The sequence below is a fragment of the Cylas formicarius genome, unplaced genomic scaffold, assembly GCF_029955315.1.
Source record: "Cylas formicarius isolate icCylForm1 unplaced genomic scaffold, icCylForm1.1 PGA_scaffold_10__41_contigs__length_53128322, whole genome shotgun sequence".
Lineage (NCBI taxonomy): Eukaryota > Metazoa > Arthropoda > Insecta > Coleoptera > Brentidae > Cylas > Cylas formicarius.
Window position 1 is genome coordinate 37,794,042 of NW_026844214.1, and position 26,393 is coordinate 37,820,434.

General features: G+C 32.7%; 1 protein-coding gene and 1 non-coding gene across 3 annotated transcripts in view; one reads left to right on the top strand and one right to left on the bottom strand.

The window, feature by feature from the left end:
• Positions 1–26,393, bottom strand: part of LOC132695835 (ephrin-B2) — a 343,644-nt gene that overhangs the window by 246,932 nt on the left and 70,319 nt on the right. The gene's annotated exons all lie outside the window — the stretch shown is intronic.
• On the top strand, positions 11,469–11,573 carry LOC132708438 (small nucleolar RNA U3). Its single transcript, XR_009619949.1, has one exon. It is a non-coding gene; the product is annotated as a small nucleolar RNA U3 (small nucleolar RNA).

The following is a 26,393-nucleotide window of genomic DNA, read 5'->3' on the forward strand; positions in this document are numbered from 1 at the left end:
ACTTACAAAAATATCTTTATAAATACGTTCCTTTGGTGATTCTTTCTAAAGAGAGAAAGCGAAGCATCCGGGACGTCGCGTTAGGGGACCACACTCGATTGGCATTGAAAATAGATCTCTTAAGATACTTATTTGATGAACCTGTAGGGGGTGTTTCCTAACCTGGTCAGCAAAATGAATCTTGCGATTTCTAATCAAATGTCTAAAAGCGTAGCGAATGTGAAATCGTGTAATTTTAGTTGCCAAATACCAAAAATATATCAAAATTATTAACAATATAGATTACATTTTTCGCTGATTACATAAGTTATAAATCACTTGCAATAATTTTCATCGAATTGAGTCGAGTATTTTAAATATTATTAAAAAAGAAGTAAAAACGAAATTACACATTTAAGAAAATAAAAAAGACACTCGCAAAAAAATTAAAATGCATTTTTCCTTTGGCATATTCATATAGATATATCAATTCGTTGCCAGAGGCTTCTGTTCCTTACAAACAAACAAACAAAACTAACTTGCACAAATATCATATTTTCTTTATTTCTAACGCCGGCGCCGCGCAGAGGACCGGGTTAGTCTAATATCAGAGACATACACCAAAAAATTTTCTTTATATTTTTAGAATTAAATTCACACAATTATTTAGATAGATATAGATATACATAGATAGCTATCTTTATGCGTTAAATTTTGACGTGTCAGTGTGTCTAATTACAAATTTAACTACGATTTAAACGAAACGAATACTGATTAATGGTTTTTTGAAATTTTTACACAAATAAGTCGATTCTTTTATCAGAAATATAATAATAAAATGAACAAATTAGTTAAAAACATATCAACATCTAAGTTTTTGTATTTACAAAATCTGATATTCGACAGGATTCGCTTAACCAATAACCTCAATATAATTGCTGGAGTATTACGAGCACGAAAATATAACATTTACCTGCTACCGATCCAGTAATTTCCAGTTTACGGCCAAGCAGAAGTACTAAACACAAGGAAATAATGCCTGAAACTTTAGAATTTTTTTAATAATTTAGTCTTTTCGATAGAGGCTCAAACTTTAGCGATGATTTTTCTGGTTTAGATACTGTTTTCCTTTAAAAAATTATTAATTGTTGACATAAAGTATTATATTATTATATCACATCCATATGCTTTAGTGTTAATTATTCGTAATGCTTTATTTTTGTGCTTACCCAAATAATTTCTACATAAATTATTTGTACGTATACATTTTCAAATAATTAACTAATGTTTCCAAATTTATACGTTTTTGGTTAATTATGTACCAGGGAATTATACGGTGTTAATATAAGATTTAAATAGATAATATATTAAAATTAAATACTGCCTAGCAAAAAAATTGCAATTTTTATAAAAATCAAAACACTCCGTATAAAATATGCAACCAGAATGTGTAAAAATCTGTATTCGCTGAAAAATATAGTCATGGTTATACCTAACTTTATTTTAGATAAAGTTTTTCAAAAATTAGTTTATTATTAGAATTTTTGAGTTTTAAAGTTTGTACACTATTTGTTATTTGTAAAAACAGTTTGCAATAAAAAAACGTTAGATAAATACCTAAAGTATTTTGTTTTGTAGATAAAAAAAAGCTGTTTAAATCATACAATAAGAAATATATACAAATATATATATATATATATATATATATATATATATATATATATATATATATATATATATATATATATATATATATATATATATATATATATATATATATATATATATATATATATATATATATATATATATCGAACAGTGTTCGAAGTGTTTTCAGTCGGATGCAGGATTCCAGTCGGAGTTCAACGAGCGAACGGATGATATCCCGGAGTATAGGTCATCACATTTTTCCATCCGTGAATCAATACGTGAGAATATATATATATATATATATATATATATATATATATATATATATATATATATATATATATATATATATATATATATATATATATATATATATATATATATATATATATATATATATATATATATATATATATATATATCCGACTGGAATCCTGCAGACGTTTCGCCAAAATCTCACTTGGCATCTTCAATGCTCGCGCTCCGAAAACACTGTTCGAAGTGAGTGAGATTTTGGCGAAACGTCTGCAGGATTCCAGTCGGAGTTCAACAAGCGAACGGATGATATAATGTAAACGTGTGAATTTTGTGTATAAAAAGAACAAACAAACATACCATGTGGGATACTACACTACATAAAAAAAACAAGAAATAGGTGTTATTAATCATTTGTGGAATTTGATGTTGTGGTTGCATATTCCTCTTTACTTAAAGCAGCTTCTGCACACTGGCCCAATTTGACCACAATACCTACAATTTTTTGCAGAAAACTGCTTCAGTTGAGTTCCGACACCTCTTGCTCTCCGTGAATGAGCGCGATTAAAGCACTGCGACGAAGTTCTCGCAAAGCGAGTCTAAAATGCCTGTCAAATAATTAGACCATATTTCTTTCTGCCTCCGTTCTTTCTGTTCTGTTAATATTTGCAGACATGTTTTTAAATGAGTAATATAGGAAATCATTCTACTGTTTATATTTTTATAATATAACTATGACAACCATCTTTTGTCTTGACACCAATATTTGTCAGTCACGGCATACTGTATATTTGTATAATGTATATTTTTATCTGCCTAAATACAAAAATAAATAAAAAAACATATTTTTTTAATAGCCTAATAGCTAAATTTGAAAGCAATCTTAATTGTTTATAAAATGTAGGAGGTGACAATTTTTTAATGTTGAAATACCTACTGGCTGTTTCAAAAATGACTATAATTATGAAAATTCTGCACAAATATTTCAGTAAAGAGCAATTGTCAAAGACTCATTTTTGTCTGTCTAGTTTTTTACTGTTTTATAAAAAAAATATGTTTTTATAATAAAATTGAAAGCTCATTCTTTCCAAAACATTTAGATGACATTTAAGCAAAGTTATATGCATATAAAATAGGCTTATGTAAAACGTACTATATTTTTGGTTCCCTTGATTACCCCCAAAAACGTTATTTTTTCTTTTGAATTTTATTCAGTAAAAAGAACACTAATCTGAATACAAACCCTGAAAAAAGTACTTGCCGCACATACCCAATTTAAAAAGTAGGTTTATTTTTTACCCGCTGCTCCTTCCTTTAGTTTTAAATGAAAAGAGGCTTTTCTCGTACATAATAGCCTCGCAGAAACAGCTTTCGACTTGAGATTTGTTTATTTTCCTTTGAAGATGAATGGTTTTATCAAATCGAGCTTTCAGTCGTATTATACACATTAAACATGCGAGCAAGCGTATTCGATTCTACGAAAAAATACGAGAAACGGGGACACTTTGTTTCGTGTGGCCCCAACCTCCTGCCACTTATTTATTTTCACGGTTTCTTTTCACTCCCCTTCTGCTAATAGCATGATTAATTAATACGAATAGAATTTTTAATGTCATAAGGATTTGCAAATTGAAAATCAAAAAATATCTTTAAAAAAAATCAGTTCCTTATTCGTGGCTTGAATAAGTCTTTGCAGATTTTAATTTAAAAGTAAAAAAATCAACATTTAGTGTTTTTGTACGTTTTAATAAGAGTTTTTAATTATTACATTAAAAAAGAAACACAGACCTCTTGCTAGACCTCTACACAGAGTATAGCATACATACAAAAGTACAACCTGTATAAGAAAATTAAGCTTTCTATATCATGTTGAAAAGCAAAATTAAGTGTACGTCGCGTTTGTCGGTACCCGTTGAAACCAATGTGACGCGAACCAAAAAATGAATGTTTTAGCTTTTGCCTAGTGCAAGCAACGAAACAACACTTTATAATTTTTCTTCGACACAAAAAGATAGATAAGCCGTCATGGAAGTGTCAAATGAGAGCGTAGCAATAGCAACCTACCAGATAAATATCCTTATCTCCTTTTAACTATAGAATTACATTGTACCACCTGAATATTTATGAAATTCCCCAGTTAACCAACCGTATAAACCAAAAGAAACCCGATACGGGTTGTTAATACCTGGTCGTACCGTACAAATGAGACATAACATTAAAGTAAAAATGATGAAGTAAGTAGGTGCCCGGAGTAGGTATCTTAACGTATCAGATTGCATGTGTGTATTTGCTTTTCTAACGTTGGTAAAACGTCAAGACAGGGTGTCATATATTCTCCGTATTTAGTGTTTTTGTGTGAGGCGAGATCGTGAGATCGTGTGCCAGCTATCCATAATTCATGTAAAATTTTTATCAACAAGCAAATTTCCACGTACTGTAACGCTACACTTAGGACATCCGCCAAGAAGAGAGTAAATAATGACGATACAAGACCCCCGTTTTATGAATGAAATATGACGTTCGGTAAATCTGGGACATAACCCGTTGTTCAACATCTCCCTAAATTGACTAGAGAAAACTAAGAAATGAGTCCAAATGCAGCAATAATTATCATTAAAATTAGTTGAAGATCTCATAAAAATTACCAAAGAATAAGTATCGAAAAAATTTTATTTTTCACAATGGTTGATTAAGATTCAACGCCTGTACATGAGAGAAAAGTAAATTCGAGTTTTTAAAACAGAGCAAAATCCACAAAAAAACTCTTAGAACGATGTTTTCACTGGATTATAAGCAGACATAACACTGCGAAAGATTTTTTGAGATTAATTATATTTTACAATTATCGGAAAAACCATGTGTTTTTGCTTCCCACTGTAAAATATTCAATGATGAGTGATGATCACTGTTGAGATTCTAAAATATTCAATGATGAGTGATGATCACTGTTGAGATTCATTAAGTGACGGGTTTGAGGGCAATGGAATATTTCCGGTAGGTGGTGTTTGAAGTTTGTCAGTTCTGACGATCTTGTTACACGTCACTCAGTGTGGGCTGAAAGTAATGATCGTAAAAAAAATAATATGCAACACGCTGATAAACTTCTTCAATCACTAGTTTATTAAGCACTCGTTCCGCGGCGCTCCAAATCTCGTGACTAAAGTGGAGTTTATCAATCTTGCATAATATACTATTATTATACGTGACCAATCCTTTCTTGCACATAGTTTGCTTACTTGTTAATTCGCATTGTTGGGTAAACTTTTATTTTTATTAAAAAAATAAAAAATAATTGACTTTTATAAAATCATGAGTACGTCTCGCGTATTTAGTTGGTCGTTTGTCAAAAGAGTGGAACTAGTGGAAAATAGAGCATTAGGTGAAAACATTTAAATTGCTAACAGTTTTACATAAAAAACAACAAATCCAAATAAATGTGGGTGTAGAGCAAGAAATTCAATTTACACTTAAAGCACACCATGATAGTTGTGATAATACGCAGCAAGAAACGAATACAGGTAGACAACTAATATTTTGTTTTATTATTACTTATTTGATTTTTATTTAACTTAAAAGTTGAAGTAAGGTATTCACAAAAACGTTTTCAAAAGAATTAAGGCGCTTATTATTTAAAAAATGTCATTTCTTTTTTTGTGTTTTCTTGCCAAAATTCGAATTCATGCATATTTTATTTATATTATGTTTATAATTTTTAGATACCTACTTCCTTTTAATGTTTACGATACATAAAAAAAGTATTTCGTATTCATATCGAAAAATTTCTTTATCTCTGGACAGAATGTAAACGATTTTCAATATATTTAAAAAAAAAGTTAACCGTATAAATATAATAAAATCCAATAAACCCTTTACTAACGTTTTAAAGGAAATGGGCGCGTATTTAATACTTTGTGATTTAAATAATGATTTTAATCGTTATTTAAATCACTTGATTAAAATCAACCCAACCCTGCTAATTACTGCTAAAAACAGCTTTGATTTGTTTGTATTGGTGGTTCAAAATGGTACAAATTCCGCTCTTTCGAAAAATATTTTTGATAAATGTTTTTTCCCCAAATTTGTCTACTTTTAAAACAATTTAAAAAATAACATTTGTATGTGACATTTCCAAATTACCACCTACAAACATAACGAAATGACACTGACTTGGTATCCGAAACGAAGTGTGCAGAGTTAAATGAAGAGGGTTTCTCCTGATACATCACAGATAATTTTTTAAATATCCGCCGCCGCTTGGATTTTATTCCGTTCACCGCCTGAACTTACGATCCATATTACAACAAGATTATGGTATAACAATAGGATCAAATTATACGTTTGAATGCGGGCCGTCAAAATAACACCGACATTGATAAGACGATTTATAAAAATTACCGTTAGATGTAAGTTACAAAGAAGCTTAAATGGGTGTGACTAATTTTCTAAGATCCAGTATTAAGAATGGGTCTATTCACCTTCGGACATTGCGTACGAAGATTATGAAATGGGTTAACTAATCTTTCTGATAAGCATATCTGGAAACTACTGAAAACTTTCTAGGAACTCAAATCTAGATCCAAGGTTTGGACCTTTGCTCGATACAGCACATAGAGTAATAATAGTTACTTATTATGTGAAGACCCACTGATTCCTTGGCTTAGTTGTCAGTAAAGTTCAATGATATGTTGCCGGTTGACGAGTCCCACTGCAGTGAAGCCAAAGTAAGAAAACGAAACCATTATTGGAACACAAAGATTGATTAGATTAAATAGAGAAAAGTTTTATACAAATGAAGTTTGTTTCTGTATACGTTATGTGTATCTTTTAAGATTTGGACCGACGTATTTACTAATTATTGGGTAATTGTGTGTCTTATTTCCAGAATTTTGGCGGAATATTTTCAACAGAGAGAATTTTTTAAAAAATGCAAAATAATACCAAGGCGAATATATAAGAACTTAATACTAGTACACCTGCTATAATGCACTTCACGCGCATTATTAATTCCAATTTGCACAAACAAAAGTCACCTTTTCTTTTAGTTATCAAACAGCAACTTCAAAATGAGTAAATCTAATTTAGACTTCACTGAATTTAACACACTCCCATATTGTTGTCCGCATTACTTTCCAATTTCCGATATTGCACCGCCAATCCTCTTATTAACAAATCAAATTAACTCTACGAGAAATAAGGCCAAGTATCATCGTGCCTCTTGTATAAATGTATTTAACAACCTGTGTCGGTGAAGTGCGTATGTGTCTGTAAAACGAAATTGTCAATATCAGGTTTAATGGGAAATCATAATTCGATTCGACACGAATTATAACTGGATTACACTTTGACGAGGAAAGCACGTGTTAAGTATCTCCTACCTTGCGGGTATGCCCACTAATTGATCTTATTTTCAGATTGTGACTACTACGGTAATACTATGTATACGTGCTTATTAAGTTTTGACAATTACAAACAAAAATTATAATAAAAAAAGATCTTCGCCAAAAAGTCGAGGAAGAAGTGTCTTACGACAACCTCTACTACTAATGAAAAGGTCGTAAATATTTACATTTTTTGATATACCCATATTTGAAGATTAACGTTGCACTTTCGTTGTTGAGCTTTCATGCAAGTTATATTATGCGCAAGCACATTTGTGCTTCCTGTAAGACTTTTTGTTCACTGGAAATATCTAAATGATATTTATACAACAAGTTTGACAAACGTCAATTTAGTCACGAGTTTGATTTGGCATGAGCTAAGTAAATGCTTAATAAACGAGTGACTGAAGAAGTTTCCCAAACGAGTTGCATACTATACATTTTCTACGACATTTAGTTTTTGGGTACATTTTTGCCAAAACAGCACGGATATATTCACCGAGTGACGTGACGTGACCATCATACCTGACAAAAGTCACCAATCAGTGTGTCAAATTTAATTAGTAACAGTACCGGAAACGCACGAAGTGACTCGCGACAGCATTTAATGAAGCTGGTGTCTTAAAGTAACACTTTGCCTAGTCCTGAACAGTTCATAATTGCGTATTTTAGAGACGGGAGTAGAAAACTCTTTAAGATACACAAAATGCAATTTTTTCATAAATCCTCAAAAGCGAACAGGGCTGTATTTTCCTTAAATTGTTGGTTGGAGGAAAAATGAATAATGCTTGTACTCAAAAAAGCTAAATTATTCACTCAAAAGCGGGGAACTATAATTTGATTTGTAACTAAACGGATTAAAAATGCGCCACAGAACAGAATCACACAAGAATTAATCTGTCAATTAAGAGATTACGTTTCAGTTTTCACATGGCGGAATAATCTAACCGAATCTAATACACCATCATACTTAACATAAAGGCGATAATCTCACTTATCATTTGCCTTACACCATTTAATTAAAACATCCTAGAATGAACCCGTATTTGTTGAACGATTCCACCAAATCCCACTTCTGACATTAGGCAACAGCGCCGGGTTGATGCGCCGTAACCTATTCGAATGGTTGGGCTCGTTAATCATCCGCCACTCGACAAGCGAAATCTTTTAACAAAAACCAAATTTTATGAAACCTTGATGGTTGCTTGCGTAACCGACTAGCTACACTCACTGTAAGACTGTGCGACGGAAAAATGGCAGAGCATGGAAAAATGTCGATATTTTCGAGGATGTTTTTAGGAAAAAAGTTATTTCCCCTCTAGCATCGGTAATTTGTCATTTTTCTTTCTCCTCCGCAGAACCACTTTATTATATCATATATTCCAAATTAAGTTTGGGAGATACGACGCCCGATGATGTATTACACCATGACAAAAACACTGACACGATGACAGCGCGAAAGGGCATGTCTTTGATTTTTCAAATCGATGCACTTAAAAATGGAACCCGTTAGTCGAAATATATTTAGCTTTATTTATTGTCAATAGCAGATAAACAGATCCATAAAATGAATTCTGTCATTAGTCGGAAATTATTACTCAAACAAATTTAACTAGAATATACAAAAATTAGTAAACAGTAAATTTAGAGACGATCTGACTGACCATTGTAACTTATACATCTCAAGGTTGGTTAACTGAGCAGCAGTCAAATGTGATTTTAGAACCCATGAGCCGAACTTCTACAATACAACCTAAAGCTTCTCCATTTCACTTGGTGGAACAAAGAGAGGGCTCTGCTGTCATTAGAACATCAATGAGATAAACGTTACTCTGCCGAAAAGACAAGACAGGATGAGATCACACCAATCATCACTTTTCAATTTGTATCTAAAAAAGGAATGGTAGGTAAGTACCATCGTTTCCACGCAAAGGTGTTTAGACGAATCAAAAACTCCCTAAAGCTAAAGCTAATGATATAAAAAATACATTGCAACAGCGTGAGTACTAAACGGCTAGCTGTCTACGTCCAACATCGGAGATGAAAGGAGCTCAAAGACGCTTGCCACTTTAGAAACGAGTCAGTACAACAGCTCATCAACTGGCAGCGCAAGCCTTGATCAATTTGGCACAGCGCCCACCCCCATGTTATGAAGGTGTTGTTTAAATGGCAGTAAAAATTCCTACACAGAAGTAAGAGTTTGCATAACCGCTTGATTGTGGCTTCAAATATAGTTGTGGACGTCTGAGTAATCTTCGGTAATGTTTTAGTGAGCAGACAATCGCGTGTACCCCAGGAGAGCTGATTCGCATCTGTGACAAACAGCAGCCCTTGGTGCCAATCTATACCTGACTTCCAGTTTTCCAGAACCTGAAGTCTTAGGGCCACTAGACAGCCCAACCTCTGCATTCGTCCTAGAGTAACAAAATTTAAATGTGTTTGTATTTTTTCTGTCAATTGCATTCATTAAGCTGACTTCCGGACCACGTTGAACTAATGAATCTTGAATCTTGAACGTTGAACTTGGAATATCACACGAAATAACACCACCAATAATATTCAACAAAATCGCGTAAAGGGTATTTAAGATGATAATAAAAAACTTTTGTTAAGAATTGTACCTTTAAATGTAGGTATATTGAGGCAATCAGGCACAAGCAGTCTTTCAATATTTTAAAGCTTTATGAAAGAATACTCGACTATATTTTTCGCACAATTAAAAGAAATGACAATATCCTGAAAAATCTGGAAATTTGAATTAATAGGATAAAATATAAAAAAATTAGTATAAATTAAAAAAAATCGTAAATTTTTCATATGTTGAAAAATTTATACATTTATTCTGTAAATACGTAATAAATAGCAAACACATTTCAATTTAAGAAATATTTTCTTTTTTGATAAAAATTTTCGTACAAAAAGACTCATGATAAATTGTTATGTAAATAACAATGAGGCTACTACATAAACGAAAATATTGCTTATGGAAAAATTGAAACGTATTTTAAACTCGAGCTTATTGTAATAAGCGAACGCTCAAGATATTCACGATCTATAAAAAGGCCCACAGATGTAATCAAAACGCTTTCAGCAAATAATCACCGTGTGTAAACTCGGGAGATTCATAGCGCGAGGGCCCCAGCCAGAACATCCCATTATCTAATAGCCCAACCGGCCCGATTACGGAATGTTTTATCTCCGGTTCAAATGTATAATCAATCTCAAAGTAGTCCAATAATGCACTGTCAAAATAGTTTGTACGGGGATTTACAAGAACGTAAACAAACTTTTAAACTGTGTATTTGTGCTCCCTTTATCGCTTTTAAAACGCACGAACGGGTCCACGTCAAATATATAAAAGTTTGTTCCACTTTCCACAGTTTATTGGAGTACGTAAATTGGACGACTTTAAAAGCTACCGGACTAGGTTAGGATATTTTCGGAGTTGTTTTTATTCGTTTGCGGAAAAGAAGGTCGGAAGAAGTCGGAAAATTTACCCATTTTTAGAAACTCGGATTTTATAGTTATATTTGGGGATGCATTCGTGGGGATACTAACATAGGCAGACAAAATCAATAACGTGGGTGTGGAAAATTGTTACGAGTTATAAAAATAATTTAATTGAAATATATTTTGAAACTTAATCATTTAGGGCAAAATTAGTTTTTTTTTGCAGTCCCGCATTAATGACAGCTATGTTCTGTAGGATAACCGTAGTTACAAAAAATACTACGTAATTGGTTCGAGGCTGCTAATAATTTTGTTCAAAAACGATTTGAAGAGAAATCATATTGGTCACCACGAAAAGTGACCACTGGAGAATGTTATTCCATACCATTTTATACAGCAAAAAGGATCCCGCTCTAACCTGCAAAACATGAGACTAAATTAATCGGTTACTGGTGTAACATAGCTATCAACATTAAACAAAAACGACTAGAAGATTGAAAAGATACTTATGAAAAATCTGAAACTATTTCAGTTAAGCTCTGAAGAAGTCAACAGGATGATGGGCGAAACATCAGCAAGATCGATTCATCAAAAACCGACGCAGGATAAATCCAGAAGATGTGTAAATAGCACCGAAGGTATCAGTCCTTTAAAATTTGGCAGCTTATTTTTGAACACCCTACATGTGAAAACTACGATAAAATTCTGTTAGAAATCGTTTTGTCGGTAGCACTACAATTATCTTTTCCCTACCCTCAGATCATACTTCACAGGATCATTTCTGTAGTATATCTTCGCATACTCTCCCTACCCTTTTGACTTTAGCTGAACCAGCTAAAAGTTTTACCCATGATACATGGTCCAGTTCTACTTAAAAACTAACGCCCAATTCGAAACTTAAATAGACAAATCAAGCGCGGCCGTTTTTCAAGTTTCCATAAAATCTTTTGCTTCATTTTCTCGTTTTTGCGATTTTCGTTCGCCTCGCTCCGATTTTCATCCGGATTCTACGACATCGAATATCCACAATATCAGCGTAAAATCTAAAAATCTGATTTAAAATTAATAAATTCCTCCTTAAATGAAAAATGGAAGCGTCGCAATAAATTGGATTTAAGTAGTCATAAGTCCCGAGATCGAATGAAATTTATATATTGGAATATCGGGGAATTTCATTTTTAATAAAATTTATTCAATCCCGGATAAGTACCTGTAAGTGGCGTTTCGAACAAGCTATCGTCTATGAGCATGTTGGTCAAGTCAAGATCATTTAGGTACAGTTGCAGTAATGTAAAACAAACCCCGCATATGTATAGGATTAAGCATTGAGGCATATTTACTATTCTATGACATGACCATATACGGTGTGTCCCACTTAAGAGAGAAGAGAGAAGTACTATTAGAGATTTAAAAAAAAAAATTGAAAACGAATTCTTATTCAGGAGTACTTGAAACCTAACTATACCAATTTTTATAATGTTTCAATATAGGGTGTTTGAAATATTGTTTACGCCCTCCTAAGGCTGTGCATCGTTGTAAAATCTTTGATTACGGTTTGATTTTGATAATTTTTTTTTGTTGGATAGATCTCTCAAAAACACACAAGCGAACTTCATGGAACATAGTATAGCTCGGTTTTATGTGGTCCTGAATAAAAATTCGATGACACTTTATTCTTAAGGAAGTTGAAGCAATAAACCAAAAAAGGTGAATTTTTTAGAGACCTATCCAACAATTTTTTTTTTATCAAAATCGATCCATAAACAAAGATTTCAGTTCTTAAGTGGGACATAAAATCAATTCAGAATTCAATTTTGCAAATAAAACTAAAAAATTAATTTGATTGATTGTGAAAATTTATTTTCAAAACCACAAAAAAAACATCTTTCGATGTCACAGTATTTTTACAACAACAATGCTATTATTTCGACATTTACAACTTTTAGAAAAATTGAAAATGACAATTTCTTTATTGGTTGTTTTTTCATTCTGATTTTAAATGTTACTTTTTGGAAATCCCATATTAATTTATTATTAATATTATCACTAAAGTAGGTCCCCTTGCATAAAAAATCAACCCCAAATATATAACAAAGGCTTTCAGTCGGAGAAATCGATTTAGACCTGCAAACATCATTCAAAATATGTCAGAAATGTTGCAAAGAATTAAAAAACTTCCTTAATATACAGGCTGTTTTGTTCAAACAAAAAATGTATCGCTTATTAATAATATTTTAAAGATATAAGTGTAACTTCACAACTTATGTGGCTTGTTTTTTTTTCACTTTTTTTTTAATTACCCCCAAAGACAGGATAGCCGGAGAAATATAGATTTTATTTTTCATTTTAAAAACAAAAAGATATAGAACCAAAAAAAATTATCGACCTATCACTAAAGAACACGCTCTATGCATATTTTTCATTTTTTTACTTCACTAATATCATTTTTCCTAACTTAAGAAACTTAGGCAATCAGATGGAAAAAAATAAATTTTGATGAGAGGCTCATTTACAATTTCTTTGTCTCTCGTACATTTTTTTTCATGAAAGTTACCGTTACCGTTTCTTCAAGTTGTTCTAAATTTAGTTAGGAAGGATAGCTGCGACGCCACTGAATGCGACTTACTGTGAACAGACACTGGCTGACAGCGTCTCATAAACTGTTTAGTAATCAGTTTTAATTTTATATAAAGATTAACTTATTAACTTATTAAAACAAATGGTGTAGTTTTCGTTTGGGAACAACGTAATTGCATAGAGTAACACGCAGAAAATGTATTTTGTAAATAGTAAGGTTAGATAACATTTTATTGTTCTCTTAACGTTCGTAAGATAAAAGATATTTATTTTTCAGTCATATTTGACTTGTGTCAACGTTTTGGTTTGTTTTGAAACACCCTATATACTTGTTGTAAAACTCATTCATAAGTTATAATTTGACCTGAGCTGATTCAAGAACCAAAGTTTTATTCGGCATAAATGATTATTATAGAATTCCTTTCTAGTGTATCACTAACACCTACTAGTGGCTTATAAGCTTCTTAAGCCCGGCTTTTTTTCACAGACCGATGACGTTCCCGGCGCAACACCCCGTATAGCTAATAAAACTAGGACATCGACCTAATTTGGTAACATCTACTACAGACAAGCAGAATTAAACAGACTGTCAAGTTTAAGTTTAGACTACTTCGGAAGTGCGGCGACGTCGTCGTCCAATTCAAGCGAGAGGGAAAACAGCGCGGCACGCTCCGAATTTCTTTGATGTTTTGTAGTACAAAACATTTCTTTTACCTTACGCCACGACATCAGATGTTATTGCTTATACTTCTGTTTCGTTTTACGTCTTAATTTAAATGCCAGGCTACGATCGTGTCTCAAAGTAACGTCTTTCAATGTACGGGCAATAACTCTTATTTGGTTATTATGCAAATCTATTAAATGCTTTTAAAGTACTGTCAAAATTACTGTATTTACTGCTATGGGAAAACATTATTTATTATATATTTTTTTCATTTTCACTTATCTGAAATTCTGGATTCGAAAATACTGTATTCCGAGAAATAATAATAGTAATGCAATGCAACTTGTTCACCTATACGGCTGCCATAACCAAGCAAAATGACTGTACTTCAACAAGTTCTAAAATATTGTACTGATTTTTGATTAATAGGATACAAAACAAATTAAGGAGTAAACGCAAGTAGATATATTCAAAATACGATATGAGCACCGCATCTTTTTTATTTGGCGAATTTGGAATCAAAAATGAAGGCAGCCTCTATGTTGGGTTCAACTGCAAAATTATTATTGCAAACACGATGACTCCTCACAAAAGATATTGTAAAGCAAAAGCTGGACCAAGTCCGGCTCGTTGGCTTCAAGTGAAGTTGCTCAGTTTGTTAAAAGGATCTGCTCAATAATGCGTTCCGGAAGTTTCCTCCCAGACTGGATAAACTCATGTACATTCAGTTGGACATTGCAAGAATCATATATCCGGTTAATTTTTACCCCATCTCTCATTTCAGATTAAGTTAGAACGGTTACGGTTACAGCTGCTAAAATTTCATTTAGAAGTTGGCGAAAAAAATCATCCGGATAATATTAAACTTGGCTTGGAAATACTTCGTAAGACTTTAGATATTACAATATATTAGTGGCTGTTTTGGTTAAATTGCTTTATGAAAAAGTACCAAGTTGTGTTGAAAACTTACATAATCATTTCTAATTACATTTAGATTTTATTAGATATATCACTTTATTAAAACCACGAAACGTTATCGAAAATCTAGCGCATCTCGTGTGCTCAAACTATCCGATACGAGTGTCAAATTAGCCATCGCGTCATGAACCGAAATCCAAACCGATAGACACAACACAGCAGCAAAGTGAAGTAGCTGTATCCTTGAGAGAACATTAATTGCCATTCTGTTGTTTGCACAGCAAAGTGGCGTTGTTGTTGTCTTTGCCGATACTCTGTTCCTTCTTACCTTTCAAGTGCTCGAATGCATTTCGCCTTGCCGCGCAACACCCTTCGAAAATCGATGGCTAAATAGAGATTTGGCGAAGAAGAACGATGGAAGATGTAGGGAACGGGAGATACACCTCAAATTCGAGTGTTTGTTCAATAAATGTCAGGTGGTTGCCGTTTGAGCCTTTTACCTACAGGGAGTGCCTTGTCAACAAAAAGACTGTACGCGCTAATAACTAGTAGAGTTATGCATGGCATTACAAGAACCGTAAAGATTATAAACTGGGGGGTATCACACTGGCAATAACAAAATGATATCAAGTGATCACTATTAAAGTTCTCACCAGCAAAATTTGGAAACTTTGAAAACTGAGCTATCTATTCTCAATTTATCGCAAACGCAACTAAACAAAATTCCATTACTATTTCTCATGATTCTTTTATATATTTGATAATTTCAATCAAAAGTACAATTCGATGCAAACTTTTCATGCAATTAAATAAATTAAGCAAATTTATTTTCGACATAAATACTATGACTATGTGAAAATGATTTTCGAAGCAAAAGCTGTTTAGTATTCCATGGCAGTCGAAAATATTGCCAACTAATATATTAAATAGTAGAATAGACACGAAAAAGGCACAAAAAATGTTTTTCTGTTCTGTAAGACGTTAGCTTCGTTACACACAGCCGTTTCGGAGTTTTCTAATTCTATAATAGTGGGTTTTGGAGAGATAGGGTAGGATGTATTCCGGGTGTATTTCAAAAATGTACTAAAGAATAATGGTCTTATAAAATAATATATTATGCAGACAAACTTGATAAACGCCATTTTCGACATGAGCTTTGAAAAGAATGAAGCGATTGCTTAATAAACGTGTTACGTACTAGTTTTTCAACGATAGAGTCTGTCTCAATAGAGAAGAGGCCAGTGGCGTCATTGTTCGACGCGCGGAATAAGCATCCTATCTCCCTCTCGGGTTATTGCGTTCTTTATCGAAAATAACAGTATATAAAAATGAACGAAATATAAGCAACCACAAAACACAGCCACGAAACGGAAACATCCGGAACGATTTGATCCACGCCAATGGCGGCCGCATTTTCGAACGACAGTTGGTTGCCGTTTCAAATTCGTCTTCTGCGCATCTGACGTCACTGGGCTCTTCCCGATTGAGACGATTAGTTTTTGGATACGTTTTTGCAAAACAGCACAAATACCTCCACGGTGGCAAGTGACTAAAGTTAAACTCGAAGTCGCTCGCGACGGTTGGTAATGACCCTGACGTCGTAATTGGGTAAATTGGGTCGTTATTTTAGGGCAAGGAGTAGAAAAAGCATAATATGCAACACGCTGACAAACTTCTTCAGCTATTCGTTTATTAAGTATTCTTGTGCTTGTGCCTAATCAAATTCGTGACTAAATCGGCGTTTATCAAACTTGCTCCACATTATATTTATATTCAATGTAAAAAACGGTATATTAATAACACTCAGTACATATCTCTGGTTTTTATTCAAATTTCTTTTGATGAGTTTTTAAAATTCCTATAATTAAAACATATCCATCAGCTATTGCATTTTTAAAATATGACGTTTGTAAAACAGGTTTTAGAACAATTGGTTTCACTTAGACAGGCGACAATCAACAATACTTGCAGATCCTCTATATTAGATGAATAACTGTTAGTATTTTGATACATTGAAATAGCACATTTGTTTTAATTAAATAATTTAATTCGTATACAAAAATATATTTGTTGCAAGAAAATTCTATTTGCCATGATAAGTCTTGCACTGTTACAAGAAATAGGGTTGTATTACTACAATTCTACTTTATTTATTGCAAGGAAAGGGGTATATACTAGGTACAATTATTATTTATTTTCGAGAACTTCTCGTTGAAGTAACAAAAGTGAAATATTTATTTCAAGCAATGCAAAATTAATTTAAATTATAAGGAGGGTGCAACTTGCTAACAGTAATATTAAATTGAAGGAAATTTAGCGAAAGTTGAAATTAAAAAAAAAAAACAAATATGCTATCTTTAGGTCGGCTTTTTCGTGTAGCTACTTGTCGATACCCGCGACTCGTTTGGATAGGTCACCAGTGAATTGCGAGGCAGTAATCTTACAATTTCGGCAATATATGGGCAACTTTTGTATTGCTTATTAAAACAAATATTCTTTATAAAAAGTTGTGGTGCATGATGGTCTAAAACCTACAATATCCAGAGATATTAATTTGCAAAAGTAAGAGCAATGTAGGTGTAACCTTAGTAACTGTGGGAGCTTCTGCAATAGTAAAGGGTTGTAGTGTTATGCCATATATTCTTACTTTCTCTCCTTTTGCATTTATAGCTTCTTCTATTTTCTTCCACAGAAATAATATACCGAGCGTTCAATTTTTTGATAACATTTTAATTGGCTGTAACTTTTTTGTTATTAGAGATATCAAGGTAAACAAAAAAACAAAATGTAGGGTTAGTAGCCAAGTTTTTTTCAAAGCCACATAATACAAAACACTATAAGTTTTCTGACATATAAGCCTACAACGTATTTTTTAAATGTGTGTTTGTGTGATTACAATGATGTAATACACAAAAACAAAGAACTTTTATATAATTTCAAAGAGTGCCAATTTAGCATCCGTGAAAGGAGTGATATGCTTCAAGTAAACTTTCTGAGTAATAAAAGGGCAACCGCAGCTCGTAGTCAGTTTATTAGACTTTGTCCAGAGCGCAGAGCTCCTGCAAAAAAGGTATGGCGAAATCACAATGTTTTAAATGAATAAAATAAGGCAAACGTATTAGAATTCTATGAAGCACATCTGGTTTCCTCTATTAGTAGAGTATATGAAGGGACAGGTATTTCTAGAGGATCAAACCAGTTGTAATTTGGTAAAACTCAAAAACTAAGTGCAGGATGCAGTTTTGTTTGAATTTTTTAAATAATAAGAATAATAATGTTTTGAAAAACATTTTATGGACTGATGAAAGGGTTATAATAGACAAAATACGCGATATTGGTCTTTAAATAATCCTAGACAAATACGCGAAATAAAAACCCAGGGGTACCAATCAATTAATGTATGGTGTGGTATCATAGATGGGCATATTTTGGGCCTAATATTCATAGATCAAAAGTGAACTGAATATCATTATTTGCAACTCTTAGAGCAACAAATAGAACAATATATAGAAGATTTACCATTAGATATTTCTGCGCTGATTACATGGCAGCAAGACGGTGGCCCTCCTCACAATGTCGTGCCAGTTAAAAATTTTCTTAACGTGGAATACCCCAGGGGTTGAATAGGGAACGGCGGAATATTGATTGGCCAGCCAATAAACAAGAATTAAGTTTAATAAAAAAATCAGGTGCACAAAACTGCTTGGAATAATGTCGTACAACTTTGGCAAAGGATTTCAGAGGCAATCAATCACTTAAGAGACAATCCGGAAACGTTACTAAATGAAAGAGATTAATAATTAGAGTGTGTGAGAAATGTGTTCAGGAAAATGGGTGTAACATATAGCAGTATTTAGAATAGTTAAATGTTTTTTTTACTTTAGTGTATCTTGTCATTTTTAGGATTTTTGTTCTATTTTAATTTGTAAATAATTATTGTTCTTGCAGTCACTCTTTGAAATTATATAAAAGTTTTCTATTTTTGAAGATTTCTCAAAAACGAGTGGACTAAAATATAAAGTGTGTTACATCATTGTAATCGGAATAAGATATTCTGTTAAACACGTATATAACACACAGTGAGTTCCATTTAAAAAAATACGATGTAGGCTTATATGTCAGAAAATTGATAGCGTTTTGTTTTATACGTCACTTGGAAAAAAACTTGGCTACTAACACAACATTTTGTTTTTTTGTTTACCTTGATATCTCTAATAACAAAAAAAAATACGGCCAATTAAAATGTTATCAAGATAAATTGAAGGCACTGTACATACCTTTAGTTTAAGAACACTAGGTTCCCTAGACTCAGGAATATGAGGTTTCAATTAAGTTTGAGGTATCTATTACATATCAAATAATTTAAATTTCTACATAACTTGGATCACCGGAACAAGATGTTCCCCTCCTCATGCAGATAATAATTTATCTATTATTCACATTCACGATCATCTTGGCGGCAATACAAATGGCGCGATGTGCGCCCGGCAGCGTGTGTCCAGTTCTCGTCGGAATGTCAGAAAAAAGCTGTTACTAGCATCAAAAAGATTTTGAATTACAGATTTACTTGCAGCAAATAAATTTTAATTTGAGGAAATATTAGTTTAACATTCACTTTATTCCAAGTAGCAATTTTTGTATTCCAATTAATACTAAACCTATGTGATTTTAAGAATTTTTTAATTCGGGGAACAAATTATATAATAAAAAATTTATTAGTCGGTTTGTAGAAAATTTCGGCAAAACTTTATTGGTGCAATCAGAATATAATTTACAAAGTTGTGGATATTGAATTAAATATTTTAGTTACCTTTAATATTTTAGTAACGTTTGTTATTAAAATGATTTAATTCATCTCAGAAAAAAAAATCTGTGTGTAGTCTTTAATAGTTCGTTTTCCAAGAAACATTCATTTTTTGTGATGAATCGGAAGATTCATGTTTATTTGGGATAATAAAAAGCAGTAGCGTGCCCCATTACCAAAGGTTTAACTAATTGCCTAATACTTTTTTAAGAAATTCCAATAATCCATTTCTACTAAATTATTAGTTTCTTTCAGTTAGTGTATATTTTCGTATTAGAACTGATTACGCATCGTTTACATTCATAGCAAAATTACAAAAATGATAACCACTTGACAGCGACTTCTTAAATATATAACAAAAAATGATTTAAGGTATTCAATTTCAAAACTCTCAACCGATTGGTAATACGCATCGCAGCGCTTAAGATTCTTAACACGATCGAAAATCGAACTAATCGTTTGATCTAAAGTGGCTGCCACTTATCAGAAGCATCGTGCTTTACCACACGCATCTAGACTTTCAGTTTATACTGATATCTAAATATGGTTGTACGTTCATAACTTCGTTTTAAGACTGAATCCCTGAGGAATTTGAGATACGCCGCGTGACAGCAACAATTACTTACGTATTAATCTTCAAGGGGCTAAATAAGGGCTCTTAAAATTGAAAAATATTAAACAATCTCAATAATTTAATAAACCTAAATCTGAAACCTTTCCAAATATTTTATATTTATTGAACAAATTTTCCAATTGACAACAACAATAAAATTTAAAAACAACTTTTAAGAGCGTGCTTATCAAATATAGGTCCAAGCACCGATATAACATTAACGCGTTATACATAGAGCGACGATTATCAGTAGCCTAAAGCTCTGATATTTTTAATTGAAAACTATCAGACATTTTTTAATTAACTTTGGTAATTTGATAATTGCTCTAACTATTGAAGAGCAAAATGTCGTAGATAAAATGGGTCAGAGATTCGTCTTCTATTTGAGTTTTTGAATTTTAGTTAGTTTCTTTAGTTTTTACTAGATCCGCTTGTGAGGTCTTCACGCGGTTCGTCAAAATACGGTTTGTAAAAATTGCGACACATACGGACATTACAAAATGCATATGGTTTGGGTTTTCTTCAACTTACACATTACTGATCTGTGATATAACAATTATATTATACCAGAGTTTAGAGTCCCTGGTTTTAGTTGCCGAAAAAGTCAAATGTAATACCACAGGCAACCAAATGTTTGTATTCCTTTCAATCCCGATTCGTCTGGATGTATTTTTGGATACGGTTCGAACAGGAAGTTTTCAACAAAAACAAACGGCCACGACTTAACTACCGAGAAAACCCGTAAACCCGTAACAAGCACCATAATTGCGATGAATTCCGTTGTTAAAACACAAAAACCTGGCCAACGTTTTTTGTTTCACTTTATGAAAATATTGGCAGTTACTAACAAATAATTTCCAGATGTTACGAGCAAATCAATTAAATTAAATAAAACAAAATTTCATTATTTCTGAAGTCCACAATATAAGTAGGTACAATACTTTTCAGTCCCTTGTTGCATATTCTGTTAAATTAATTAAATGTTACAACATAATCTTTGTCTTCCAAAATTCTGAATTTTGACAAATCTTCATCTTTTAGTCTATCTTTAATTAACATTAAATAAAAATATTATAAATACAATCTGACATACCACTTTCTCACTTTTAATTGTTACTGTATACCTTCATAATATCTCCCCCTTTGTACCAAAAAATTAATTTGTTTTGGAAAGACTTCTATATAAATAATTGCTTCTGCGCAAATATTTCTTAAATTGCTCCCTTTTCTGTAATCTAATAAACCAGCCGTAACAGTTTTTTACATCATTTCAATTTCACACCATAATACCACATTATCTCATAAGTATAATATTAATACGTTTTAAAGGTTATATTAAATTTTATTGGGATTTCCAAATGCGTAGGCTGAAAATCAGGTATCTATACTTAACACCTTTTCTCACTAAATGTATGCAACGTCATCAAGCTTAATCTTAAACAATTCCCTGAAACGAAACACTTAAATGTCAATTAGACGTGGTCCGTGCGTAATACATATTTGCTTTTTATTTTAAGGTACACCATATAAACAAGCCTTTTAGAATTTTTTCTAAGTGATCCTCAAAAATTCGAAATGTTAAAAATGTATGCAGCGGGTCCACCACACGACGCCGCTATTATTATCGACTAAAATTTATATTTCAGTATAATCTGAATTTCTTTAAAAATAAAATCGATAATTAAATCCGTATCTAAATAAAGCGACATTATGTCAAATAACATTACACACATACCAGAACATTATTTAGAACGCGCACGTGACTTATAAATTAGATAATAAATTTGATACATTACTTGATTGCATAACACGAAGACGCTAAATTTTTCGATATGGCCTTACCTGTAACAAAAAAAAAAAATATAAATCAGGAAATAGTAATTATTCCATCGAGAAAACGCCAACACCATCATTTAAATTTAAAATTAAGCAATTGTGGAGTCTATGTGCAAAAATAAAAAGAGATATTTGAATAGGGATTTCTTTGTACATAGTTTTCCAAAATGTGCAGCGAAATGTAGGAAAAGATTCGTAAAAAAAAAGATACGGAGTGGTACAAAAATAAAAAAAATGATATTTTAGCATCTCTTAAAGCACAGATATGTTTGAACTTCTTTCCAACTACAGCAACCTTATTTATTATTATCACTGCCGTTCGTGCGGGATCCGCACTAGCTATTTTCGAAAAAAAAATTATGACTCTGCTTTGTCTAAAAACAAAAACTATCTCTTAAATTCTTATTTACTTGGTTCCTAACTTATTTTCGTACGGCGGACCTGTTTCCCATAAAAAAAATAAAACCGTTTACAGTTAACAGTTCGTATTTTGTATGACAAATTCGTGTTTGACTGTTTTAAAATTATTTTACTTATTATATAATAATATATTTTTTAAATAAATTTAAGTTGAAACAGCTTTTTTTCCTTATAAATAAGTTTTTTTATTTTTTTTATGGTGAGACGATGATCCATGACGAAAAGTATTAATTAAACTAAGTCAAGCACAGATAAGTACAATGCAAGAATGTCATCGATGTCGTGATAAGCCAAATCAAATCGAAACACAACAAAGTAAAACATTTTAACGGCCAAAAGATTCCTCGTTTTTAATTAATTCTGTTACCGACACCAGTTTTATTTTAGAATGTAAATATCTTAATTGACTGTCGGAAAATTGACTTTCTTGTAAACTAACCCGAAATGCTTTTTTTTTTTTTCTCTCGCACATCTCGGGCGTATATTCGTTCTCTCTTAAAAGGTCCATATCTCTTGACAGAAATAACTGTACTCTTAGTCTCCTTAAAATGCCAGTAACCGTTCTTTTTGTTTGCTTTTAACGCACCGACACTCACCTCTTATTTTCCTCGGAGTCAGCTGGTTGCATTAATCAGGGAGATAATTATAATTTTAAATGAATTTTAAAATTGCCCGTGTCAAAATGCTTTAATATATTTCTCAAAAAGCCGAAACAAGGCGTTCGGGCAATTTATCGCATGCGTTAAACACGTTGAATGCCGTTTTGGCAGAAACACTAACGACAATGTAATATTAAAACATAAAAAGCGGAAGCCTAACGGAATTAAAACCGTTTTCATATTACAAGGGATGGACGTTATAATCTATACTTTAATACTGAGAAGTCCAAGAGAATTTGACAATTAACAATTTAAAAATATATTTTTGCATTGCTGACGATAAAGTTTTATTATAAAAACATTTATACAAACTTTCAGACTTCTGGAAATGGTGCCTATTTAGAGTTGTATCCATATGGTCTCACACTGGAAAAAAAGTGTAAGAGGTAGCAATCATTCTTTTCGCTACAGGCTCTACACACACAGGGTTCTCAGCAAGTCCTAAATTATTAAATGTCTAATCAGACCACAATCTGTGGTAAACCTTCAGTAATTTGCAAGAGTTGTTTTCTACCTAATTTTAGACAATCAGCTCTCATGTACAGGTTGTCTCAGGTTTTAGTCTACAGCTTCTAACTGCTAAATAATTCGCTGATTGGAAATCACACGCTGTAAATTCGCCACTGAATGAATAATGGCAGGGTTTAATTGATTTGTTTCTGCCAGATTTCTGGGCCAAGAAATCCTGTTCGCAGCTTGATGTTAGCAATTTTTCCGCGCACTGCAGAACAAGACTGAACCGTGTTTCATCTGTATATGAGGATGTGGATCTTTCTTTGTCTACAGTTCCTCCATAAAATGGTTTGCATACATAGAATTACCGCAATTATTTCAGATTGAAGCACGATGCAGAGTTCTGCAAACGCACTCGCAGCAGAATTGCAACCGATCTTGGGCACAAAATTCTACATTTTTAAGAAGTTGGGAAGCTGAAGAAATAATCAATTACCAAATCTTGTACAACGAACAAATCCATAATACAACACACAATATTTTTGAACACATGTATTTTTTGTTTGTAGAGTGAGAACAAAGACTATTCATTGAGTCCCACGTCGGTGTAGCTATTCTTAAAAACAGGAAAAATTTTACTCCCCAGAGAGATTATGAAACGTCTTCTCCCTAAGTATTTCCTTCGAAACCAAAAACCTGTAATCTTGAAACCGGGGAATAGAAGAGTGGATGGGAAACGGAGACAAAAAGTTCTACGTCGACAAATTTCTCAATAGCACTTTCACCAATGAACGTCGGTAATTTTATCCTACCCTCCATAATATATCATAATTTTGATAGTCAGCTGGTCAACTGACGAGAAAACAAATGTGCATTACAACGGAAAAAAGTAATGGTACTAAAATGAATAGAAGAAAGGTTAGCCCTGAAGAAAAAGATTGATGATTTCTTGTATAACAGAAAAGCCTCAAACACTAGTGGCAACACCCACAAGAGAATGTTCCATCCAGAAAAGGATCCGGTTGATAAAGCACATCTCTTCCAAAGCTTCCTCAACCTTAACCAACTGGCATTGTAACATGCCAGTTGGTTAAGGTTCTCCATTAGTAATGCGATTTTTAGCTAGATGTTAATGTAGTAGTAAAATATCGCGAATAATCATAAAAACGAAAATTTTATAAATTTTAATTATAACAAATAATCTTGCCTTTTCTACCATTCCATTATTCATGAACAGAAAGCGAGAGAGAAAGATCTCTCCCTGAGTAAAAATTCGCTTGTTTTTTTAATAAAATATTTTTACAATTAAGTAAAACACGCTCAATTTTGGTTGTTTCTCCACAATGTTTCTATTAGCCTAGAGAGCTGTTTTCCGCCTAATCGTGGAAGGCACAAACTAACCACCTCAGCTCCTTGCAAGCCAGTCGTTGAAGTTTAGCTAATATGACTATTCGTGTGTTTCGCTGCGATTTATATTATTTTATTTAATTTGGTAGCAAAATAGAAAACGGTGTAATCAATTCCCGATAGAGGCACATAAAATTAGCGACAAACACGGGATCCGGTCGTTGTAAATAAATTTACGGTAAAACATTTATTATGACATCCGAAGCGTAAAAATGTAACATTTTTACTGATTATGAAAAGGGAGTGTGCATCACGCGTCGCTAAGCGTATTCACTTTATGCGGTCGTCGCGTCGCCGTTTGTTTGCTCATTTTTGCCGCCGGACATGTTTGCATAATGTTTGCCGGGGAAAATTTATATTGGCGGACGGGGATGCGACGACGGCGAGTGGGGGTGGTGAATCCGCGTTAAGCTCATTTTGTTTCATTTTACAGCAGATTGATTCATTTCTAACAATTTCTGGTGCGCGTTCGATAAATTCAGCAATTTGGAGAATTAGAATTTTTTTGACTTTACCAAGTTTTCCCTGACTTGTGGATTGCATTTTTTGGACAAGTTTCGAAAAGTATAATATCAAATAATGGCAAAAAAAAACAGTTTTTCACGAACTCCTACGATTTTAATAGAAACAAAAACATAACGCACGCATTTGACTTATCAGTTCAGGAATATGGTCTACAGGGTCTACAGGGTCTACAAGGGTCTGAAGCTGTGCACTATAAAATCAAAATCCCAGATGTACTTTTTATTTTTTCAAGCGACATATTATATTTCTATAAAATTTTGCAAGTTTGCGGAGGTAATTATTTTTTAAAATGTATATCCCGATTTGATTGAAGTAAATAACTGAATAAATAAGAACTAAAGTTCTGATTTTCACGAAATTATATATTTTGACATGACAATTGTTTCGACAACACTGTGTCTTTATCAAATGTCAAAATATATAATTTCGGGAAAATCTGAACTTTTAGTTCTTATTTATTTTGATAAATGGATTTTGATCAAGTAAAAGCCACCTCAGTTCAGTAAATAACTGATATGATTTGTTATGTTTTTTTTCTTAAAAAATAGCACTTCAAAAAAATTTACATTTTTTTGTTTTTTACATTAAAAACAATTAAGCTATTATCTTGATTCGGGTTTAAAGGCCGTCGTCGATTGGAATTACTTCCTAACGTTTCGCTAGCATGAGCGGCGAGCTTCTTCAGAGGTCCTTCCATCTCCGATGTAGACAGGCTACGTCCAACATCGGAGATGGAAGGACGTCTGAAGAAGCTCGCCACTCATGCTAGCGAAACGTTAGCAAGTAATTCCAATCGACGACGGCC